We start from the raw sequence: 10,307 nt of genomic DNA on the forward strand, positions 1-10,307 counted from the left end.
ATACATAGTTCTTGCATCATTTTACATTGTTCTCTATGTTGAAAAATTGTTGGCATAATGCATTTCTTTCATAGATGTGGTAATGGGTTAGCCTCTCTTGTTTCAATTAATCCCTCTTCACGAGAACATTTTAGTGCAAAGAAGAGTTGTTAACAAGCCCTTCAAAACTCTCTCATGTTCTAAGGATGAAGATTTGAAGAATTATGTTGATATTTATCCTAAAGTGTGCTTCTCCTATGAAACTATCTTAGAGGAAGAGGATGATATCATAAACACTTTTCTTAATGTTACCTTACCTTCCGTACATGATACTTCTCTTAGAGAAAAAAGATTGATGGACATTAATTTATCTTCTCCTACATTTGGTCTTACCAATGGGGGCACATTAGTGCAGCAAGAGATTATGAACACTTCTTTTAAAGATCTCCTTCCTATGTATGAATCCTTGAAGAATGATGTTAATCTTCCTCCTAAAAAGTACTTCCCTGATGAGGACCATTTGGTGCAAGAAGATGGTATTGTCCCTACTTTTCCTAGTGATAGAATACTCTCTTTTGATTTCAGTAAAATTCTCACTAGAGATGATGAATTAATGAGTTATGCTTGTCCTTTTCCTAAAGTTTGTCTTAACAATAAAGATATTTTGGAAGAAGAAGATGAAATTATAAGTACTTTCCTTAATTATCTCTGCTAAAGATCCTATTAAAGACATTTTGAGGCAAGAGGATGATTTCAACAACACATGTATTCATGCTCTCCCTTATAAGGATGAAGCATTACTAAATATTGTAATTCCCTCTCCAAAATTGGCCTTAACAATGGGGACATCATTATGCAAAAAGACACTTTTTATGCCTCTCTCAATGATCTCCCTCTTTGGGGTGCACCTTTGGATAATTATGTTGGTTACTCTCTTACTATGTCCCTCCCTTATAAGAGTACCTTTGTCAAAGAAGATGACATCATGATAAAAAAAGGGTGATATGATTGACAATTCCCTTAATAACACCCCACCTTCTATTCATTTCAATAAACTTCCCTCCAAGGATGACACATTAATACATAATTCTCTCCCCTTTCCCAAACTTCGTACTACTCATAAGGATACCTTAGTTCAAGAAGAGATTGTTAATATCTCTTTCAAAGAACTTCCTCTCAAGGATGAAACTTTGAAGAGTAATGTTGATCCTTCTCCTAGAGAGTCCCTCTCCCATGTAGATCCTTTGGTGATAGAGGATAATATGATATTTCCTACTAACACTATACTCTCTTTCAATAAATTTACCTCTAGAGATGAAACATTAATTCCTAATTCTATTCCAACTCCCAAATTGATCCTATCCATGACAACATTTGGGTGCAAGAAGAGACTATCAACACTTGTTTCAATGATCTTTATCGTACGAATGATGTTCATCCTTCTTCTAAAATTCATAAGGACACCTTGGAGTAAAGGAATGATCTTATGTCACAAGGGTCTAGTATTCCTAAACCATCTTCAATCAATATGATACATGTGAATGGTTATGAAATACCTAATAAACCCCTCTTCATAGTTCAAGGTACTATTCCTTCTCCAAATTCTCAACCTCTTAAGAATCCTCGATTGGTGGTTCAGTGTGGTTATAGTGATGATTCCTTTTGCACTCTTAATAAACTAGTTATTTTTGTGCAAGGAGGTTATCCTACTAAGAGCCCTTGTGAGTATGCTAAACAAATCACCTGAGAGAGTTACAATGTGGTTGCTCACATGTATAATACATGAAACAATAGGCAACCTAATCCTCCTCCAATTATTCCTTCTTCACTTCCTCCCTCTCAACCTATTCTTCCACAAGCACCTCATATCCCACAAACTCTTAGTAAGGAGTATGATCTTATTGAACAACTTAAAGCTACTCCTGCCAAGATATCTCTTTGGGATTTGATTCAAACTTTATCCACTCATCATGGAATGTTATAGGATACTTTAAAGAATTTATATGTCCCACCTATAGTAACACCTAATAATATGGGTTCTTTGATTGATCCTATGAAAGAATCTAAAGATCAAATTGTATTTACACAAGATGAGTTGCCTTCTCATGATATCCAACACCAATATGGTCCTCTTATTATTTTTATCCTTATCAATGGTAATGCTATAAGAAGAACCCTTGTTGACAATGGCTATGGCCTTAATGTTTGTAGAATTAGTCTATTACATAAGATCAAGGTGGATGCATCTCTTATTAAACCAAATTCTTTTACTATTTGTGGCTTTGATAATGTTCCTAGATCTTCTTTAGGTACTATAAGTTCCTTGTCTATTAAGGTGGGACCTATTATTTTACCTACACCTATCCATGTCATGCTCGATGATCTTAATTATAACCTTCTATTAGGGCAACCTTGGCTTCATAGCATGCAAGTTGTCCCTTATACTCTTCATCACAATGTCAAGTTCATTTATAACAATAAGATGTATACTTTGTATGTTGATACCAATTTACAAGTCTCATTGCAAACCTCATCTTCTTTTTCAAGCACTTCTAATCCTTCTTCAAATACTCCTACATCTTCAAATATGCCTATTTCCTTTAATACCCTTGTTCCCTCTAGTGATTCCACAACTCCTAAAAAGGATCTTGCTCAATCTGAATTGTCTCCCAAAGATATTTTCTCCCGAAGGGGTACTCTCAGATGACAATTGGGGATCTCTAGACTTTAACCCTACTTTTATGGGAGAATATTGGGTCTCTTGGAAAGGATCTAAAAGTGAGAAGGAGAAAGATAAGGATGAACCTAAAAAGCAATCCACTTTGTCTAAATAAATTAGTAAAAATTTTGTGGGTACTTCTAATTAAAAAAACTCTTTGAAATCTTCTTCTTCGGCATCTGATTATGACTTTGAGACCTATGAGGCCCCACCATCCCTTTCTGATATGACATCCCTTTATGGTCCAGGTTTTCATATTTTAGCTAAGAGTGGATATAATGGCAATGGTTGTGGCGCAAATGAACAAGGGATTAAAGTTCCTTTAGAAAATAACATACGTGAAGCTTCATTCGGACTTGGATATAATCCTTCAAAGCCACCAAAGAATCTAAAAGACCATCTCTCTATTGGGAAATGCACACTCCAATGAGAAATTGTAGGTGATTGAAGGTATTTTTTTTGATGGTAACCTTGCAATCATGTGACACCGACAAACTGACACAGATATCGACACCGATAGACTCTACACCAGCATATAGAACACCGACACCCTGGCCGACAACAATTTTGTATTAATGTATTTTGTAAATTAATTATAAAATCTTTTGTAAGCCGACATGGCAGATTGTAACATGACTCATATATGTATGAGATCATTGTAGATCATTTAGATAGAAGATAGCATACGAAGTATGAAAAAGTAATAGCAGACCTAATATGTGAATTATTGGTTAAAGGTTTATGTAAGAAGCAGAGCTTAAATCGGTACTGAAACTGACATAGCAGATGCTGATCTAAAGCAGTACAAGACATTGGATTAGCTTAATCCATTTTTGTAAGTCAGCGTGACTTCCTTTGTAATTGAGTAGTGAGCGCTAGGCACTTGGCCTTCTTGCATGTGCAGGCCCCTATTGTAGCAGTAATATTCCTTATTGGCCAGTAAGCGAATATTGTGGGTCACAAATCCCACCGAGGTTTTTCCCACACTAGGTTTCCTCGTTAAAACTCTGTGTTATGGCGTGCTTTTCATGTTGTGGTTGTTATTCTTATTTACTACATTATTTCTTGTTTACTGGTACTCAGTTTTAATATGCTTTTCATGTTTTAAATCAAGAAATTTGATATTCCGGTTAGATACTGATTCACCCCCCCCTCTCAGTATCTTTGGGAATCCTAACACTCTCAATGTGAATTCTATATTTAGTAGTGATGATGACTTCATCTCAATTAAATCATCCTCTACATCTCTCAACATTCATCCCACTCATAAGGAAATCATGGAAATTGACAAATCTCTTTATGAATCTCCTCAAGATATTTCCAATCCCACTTATGAGGCCTTATCTTCTATTCATTCTAATTTATCCTCTCTTCTAGAAATAAGGTCCCAATAAATTATACTTGTCCCTTTCTTAAGGTTTCTTATGTGCAAAAGGAGCATAACTTAGTGGGATATTCTTCTCTTACAAACTACTTTCTTGATCAAGACATTTCAATACTCATCATCCTATATATGTTTTTCCTCTCATTAATTATAGATCAGTTAACATGTCATATTCAAATTCTCTGTCCAATCTATCATATAATTAAATAACATTAGTGGCTATTATGTTACCCATCATTATATGACATTGGTAGATTACTTACTTGAGGCTCATTGCCATTCATGATGGTACAATTTCATGTGAAATCATACTTTGGAAGCAACATGATAGCCTATTTTTGTCCCATCTCTTATCTCTATGTATAGGGGGAAAGAGTAATTTCAAACATCTCGCCTTCTTAAGATTAAAAATTTCCACTTTGTGAAGTAGTGTCTTCTATAAGGACTTCTTATTGATTGTAGAGGTGTACATTCCTATTTGGAATTCCTTCTCTCTTATTGGAACAAGTATCCCTAATGAGGATCTTAGGTAAATATCCTTCATTGGGACCTCTTCCTTGGTATTAGAAGTCTATAATCATTCATCAAATTCTTTTCTTCATTGAGTGGTATCTTTTATAAGGAACCCTTCTATGCTATGAACTTGCATATCCCTGATGAGAATATATTTTCTTCTTTTAGAAGAATGTTTTTTTTATAATTGGTTCGTCTTTGATGTTCGTCTCTATAATTGGGGTGCAAGGGTGGTATTTCAATCTTCTCTCTTTTTCCAATGATTCACCTTTCCTTTGTTGAGTTGCATTTTTCAAATGGATTTCATCTCTTGCATAGAATATGCCTTTAGGAATTTCTTTGTTGAGAATGATACATTTTTCATGAACAATCTCTCCTTAGTGAAAGAGTGCAATCCTTTGTTAAGAATCCACTTTTTCCTAAATCATGGAGAATGTGTTTATTCTTGTTTTTCCTTCTCCTCTCCTTCAAGATGTTATATTTCTTAAAGACCCCTTATATTATAGAAGGTGGATGTATTTGATAATTATCTCTTCCTCCTTTTTCAAAAGTTAAAAGTTAATTGTCTTTCTAAACCCAATTCTGCATTTTTCTGCTTAATCTTTCATCTTGTGCTAGAGAGATCCAATCTTCACACTCTTGGTTGTGTTGGAATTGTGGCTTAGTTATCTTTCTTACCAAATGATTCTCCATCAGTTTTGATCTTGCATAAAACCTTGTCATGAGCATTTGTCATCAATTTTCCATAACAATTCGACGTGTAAACATAATACCTTGTTTTGCCTCACTAAATTAGCAAGCCAAAATAGGGGGGCATATAGCTATCCACGAATTTCATCACTTCCCTAGTAAGCATTTAGGTGATTTTGTGAATTTATCTCACATGTAGTTTTGTAGGATGTGATTCTTAACAAATGTACTACAGATATCATTGGGGGCTTCGTCTGACACCTTATGGATATATCCTTTTTCATGAAATGTTTACTTTTCTATACTTTAGCTTGCATGTGCGTGTAGTCTCATATGACCGCGAAAGTGAGGGCTAAATGTAGTGTTGTAAATTGTACACCCTTAATTGGTTGGTACAATTCCACACTTAGGTTAGCATCCACCTTAGTGTGTTTGCATCATGCATTTTAAATTTCCTTTAAGAATTTAATTAATTAATTTAATTTAATCTAAAGTCTTCTTTCATCCCTTTACACATCATAAAATTGGGCCCTTTACCCTAAGTGGGCCCCTTTTTATTTTATTCTCCCAATAAATAATTTCATCAAATACCATAATTATGTCCTATTTCAACCTTCAAGGCCTGATTTTGCATATTTAAATGTCACAAGTTCCCACATACTCTTGGAATTTTCTCTAAAATCATAATATCTTGCTTCCCTGAAAATTTGGCGAAAATTTGGTCGGACTGTGTGTTCGGACTAGATAGCATACTACCTGGTCTCTAAATTTTCTCCCCAAATTTTAGGAGCATGTTTTGGTGGTATTTTAATATTCAAATCGAAGAGATTGGAAAAAAATATTAATTCTAGGTCGGCCTATGACTCAAAACAAAGTTAGGGTCTCCTACATATAAACTTTCTTTCCCATTTGAAGGATCCAAGACAAGTGATTGAAGGAGCCTCTTATGAAGTGAAAGTATAGGTTATGTGAAGTCTAAAACAACAAATCAAGCATTAATCAATCCTACATAAAGCATTTTCAACATCAATTAGAAGCTTTGAAGACAATGAAGAATAATAAGAGATTACCGACTGTTGATTGGCTTGTACCTCTCCCTTAGGGTCTGGTATGGTTTCATGTTATTTTCATGTGTTTGTATGAGCTTCATAATATTCATTTTCAGATTTACATTCATGCTTTAGATCCATTATTTCATTTTTTATTTGAAGCATTTACATTTACATTTACATTCATTTAGGGTTTACTCTCCAAAGCGTAGGGTAGAGCTCTAGATGTGCTTTCTTGTTCATTGATGATCTTGCATACACACAAGATTCTTACACATTTTCAATACATTATCAACTATTTATGGAGGTGGAAACCACCAAAATAAGGGGTTTAACTAAGGAAAAACCTGATATATCCACCTAGACACCATTTTTCAAGTTGTGGGTGCAAGTATAGGAATCTAGTGTATGCACAATTTTCAGAATCGATAGAGCACACAGATAGAGATCCAGTCTTAGAATTTGACTTCAGTCTTCAAGGACTAGGGCATGGTTCCTAGGTCCTCCCAAGACTAGAGCATGGAACCTTGGTTCTTTGATTTTTTCTACATTTTTGGGCAGTTCTGTATTTCAGGTCTTTAGAATCCTAGATCCAACAGTTTTAGCTCTTTGTTTTGATAGGGACCAGGGCGCTCAGTGCCCTGGTCCTGCCCAATCTGCACCATATTTATGTGGCAGGTTCATCTCTGAGTCCATTTTCTAGTTCTTTTTGTGTCTTGGTTTTAGATCTGCAAGTTTCTACATTTTTTAGTTTATATTTACGTCTTTGTTCATTTCCTAGTATAGTTGATACTTACATTACATTTTGCACATTTCCTCTTCATAGCAGCAAAGGAATAGAAACCCTAAAGAAATTCCTTGACCCTCTCTCTCTTACAATAAGTGGTCAAAGAAAATTATCTCTTAAGATATTTTGTATTCCAATGTGTATATGAAAGTGGGATTAGGTCTTAACTACTTGGTTCCATTTTTATGCTTCATAGGATCATGATGATGTGTATGATGCTATATGTCTATGCTTATATGATGATGCACTATGCCTATATGATGATGCATGCTTTTTAAAAAAATTTGATGTATGCAATAATGCAATGAGCTTATGTATGAATGTAATGTTGTAAAAATTTACCTAAATGCTATGAATGATGTGAAAAATGCACCTAAATGATATGGATGATAATGAATACCAATGCCGCTAAATAAAATGACAGTGAATGCAAATGGACTTAATGTACTTAATTGAAATGCAATTAGATGGAGTGATAATTAATACAACTAAATTTAATGATATTAATGATGATCTATTTTGTTAATGTCAAATGTACTCAATCCCTTAACAAGAGAAATAAAATTATTTTACAATTGCTAGCCTTGGAAAATCCATACAATGGAGATGACTAAAAAAATGCTTATGCAAGATCTAATATGAATGCAATCTATCTTAACCATGCAAACCTTATTAACGCAAATTTGTCATCTTGTCGATCGAATTTTCATGCTTTTTATCATCATTGAGCCTTAAAAATGTTGTAAGTTAGTACAAACACCAATGATATAATTGAACCATGATGACCTAAGTACTACTTACATGGATTTTGATTTTGTAAGGTGATACAAGCATCAGAGTATAATTGAACCAAGATGACCTGAGTATTGCTTACATGTATTTTTATTATGCAAGGTGATACAAGCATCGTGGTATAATTGAACCAAGATGACATGAGTATTGCTTGCATAGAACATACAAGAGTTAATCTTTTTCTTATGCATATTTGAAATCTCCTTGATGATAGTTTGTTGATTATGTCCTCTGACAAATTTGCATAGTACTAATGATTAACTCACAAACAATAGACAAAGAACAATACCATGCTCCATCATGCTTATCTAGTTCAAGACATCCTTGAGTCACTTAGAAAGCATGATAACAAAAATCAAGTTACAACAATTAATCATTCATGCTAAAGTGATAAAATCATGTTTCAAAAGCAATCATACATTGATTTTTGTTGTTTTAATGATCTTGATGTTGAGTTCGATAGTTATTTTTTGAAGTTTTATCAATGCTCAATGTTGAATTTCATGATCATTACTCTATGATTGTTGTCTTACTGCTTCTTGTCTATCATTTTAAACTCAAAACGGATTGCCCCTTTGAGTTCAATATTTTGCCCCCAATCTAGAAACAAACTTTTATTATGGATATGTATAATGATCACCAAGCCATAGTACAACTTGATCTAGCCTAGTGGTGGAGAACTTTTACTCTTGAAGGAGAGGTCACAAGTTCAAATCCCACAAGGGGGTAGGGTATGTACACCTTATCGACTTCGACCCATTACTAGTAAAAAAAATGATCACCAAGCCATGGTGAGACTCTATTGGAATGCTTGATTATTCACACAAGGATTTATTATGGATATGTACAATGATGGGGGAATGCAAATGCATGGCATATACACCAATAGATGGAGCCGATCTATCACAAATGGTGCCTATTTCCAGGTTTTCACCACTTGCTTTTATTGCACTTTTTTCATATTTGATTTTTATTTTGTATTTTTCTACTTTTCCACCTTTTTAATTTTTTTTGCTTTTTCACTTTTTGGGGGGTTTTTTACTTTTTCACTTTTTTTGGATTTTTTCTTTTTTCAGTTTTTTGGATTTTTTATTTTTTTGAAACATAAATTTTTTTGAGATGCATGTTGTTGATAGGCTCTTAAAGAAAATCTCCTTCTAATGTTGATAACTAGTAGGCCCTGGAACCATATGCGGCTACATTGAAAAATGTACCCAACCAATTTGGTTCAAACTTTCCTTTCTTCTCGCGATCTTATTGATTACATGGATTTTCCTTCAAGAATAGAACTCCAACCTAAATTACCCGAAGCTTGACCTTGTGATTATAGTTTCTTTCCATCCTCTACTGATATTATTTTTAATGGTCAAAAGCATTCTGATAATGTTCTTGCAACAATTCCAACTCCTGTAGCTTAGATACTCTATGTTCTTCATCTAGAATTAGACCTTTTAGTGATACTCTCAAGAAAGGTATCTCAACTTTGGAAGGCAAGATCGCTTTAGATCCATAGATAAGAGAATATGGCATGACTACAGTAGGTGTATGGATATTGGTATGGTATGCCCACAAAGTGGGATTTAACTGAACATGTCAGTCTTTGCCAGCATCTTTGACTGTCTTTTCAGGATTTTCAATATAGTTATGTTAGACGCTTCAGCGTGACCATTCCCTTGGGGATAGTATGGTGTGGTTATGAAATATGCCACAAAGTTCTTTTACATCTTGATTCTTGAAAGGCCTTCCATTATTTGTTATGATAGAAATAGGAATATGCCATAGCGACATATGAGGTAATTCAAGATAAATGAAGCAAATTTTTTTCCTGTGACCATAGTTGAGGAACAACTTCGATCCATTTTTTGAAATATTCTATGGATGTGGTTATGAACTTGCAACCATTTTAGAAGGAGGATGAATTGTTCCCATGAGATCAAGACCCCACTAGCAGAAAGGCTAAGAATTTACAATAGTGTGATGCTCCTGAGATGGTGCATGTATGAGATAACTATGAATTTGGCATTGTTTGCATTTCTTAGCAAACTGAAAAAGATTCTTTCTCCATAGTTGGCCAATAATAGCCCAATCTCATGAGTTTATTTGCAAGACTAAGACCGCTTGAATGAGTACCATAGATACCTTCATGAACTTCTTTCAAGGCCTTCTCAGATTCTTCATGTTCGATACACCTAAGGAGAGTACTATCCAGACCTCTTCAATAAAGGGTATCTACAATGATGGTATAATGAGCAAATTGTCAAATAAAGTTTAATTTTTGGTTTCTTGATAGGTCTTGGGGAAGGGTATTGTCTTTCAAATAAGTATAAATTTGGTTGTAATGAGAGGAATCATGTCCCACTAGGTGGACAATATTATGGGTATCAGGTGTATCAT

The sequence above is a fragment of the Cryptomeria japonica genome, chromosome 1 (genome assembly GCF_030272615.1).
Source record: "Cryptomeria japonica chromosome 1, Sugi_1.0, whole genome shotgun sequence".
In the NCBI taxonomy this organism is placed as follows: Eukaryota; Viridiplantae; Streptophyta; class Pinopsida; order Cupressales; family Cupressaceae; genus Cryptomeria; species Cryptomeria japonica.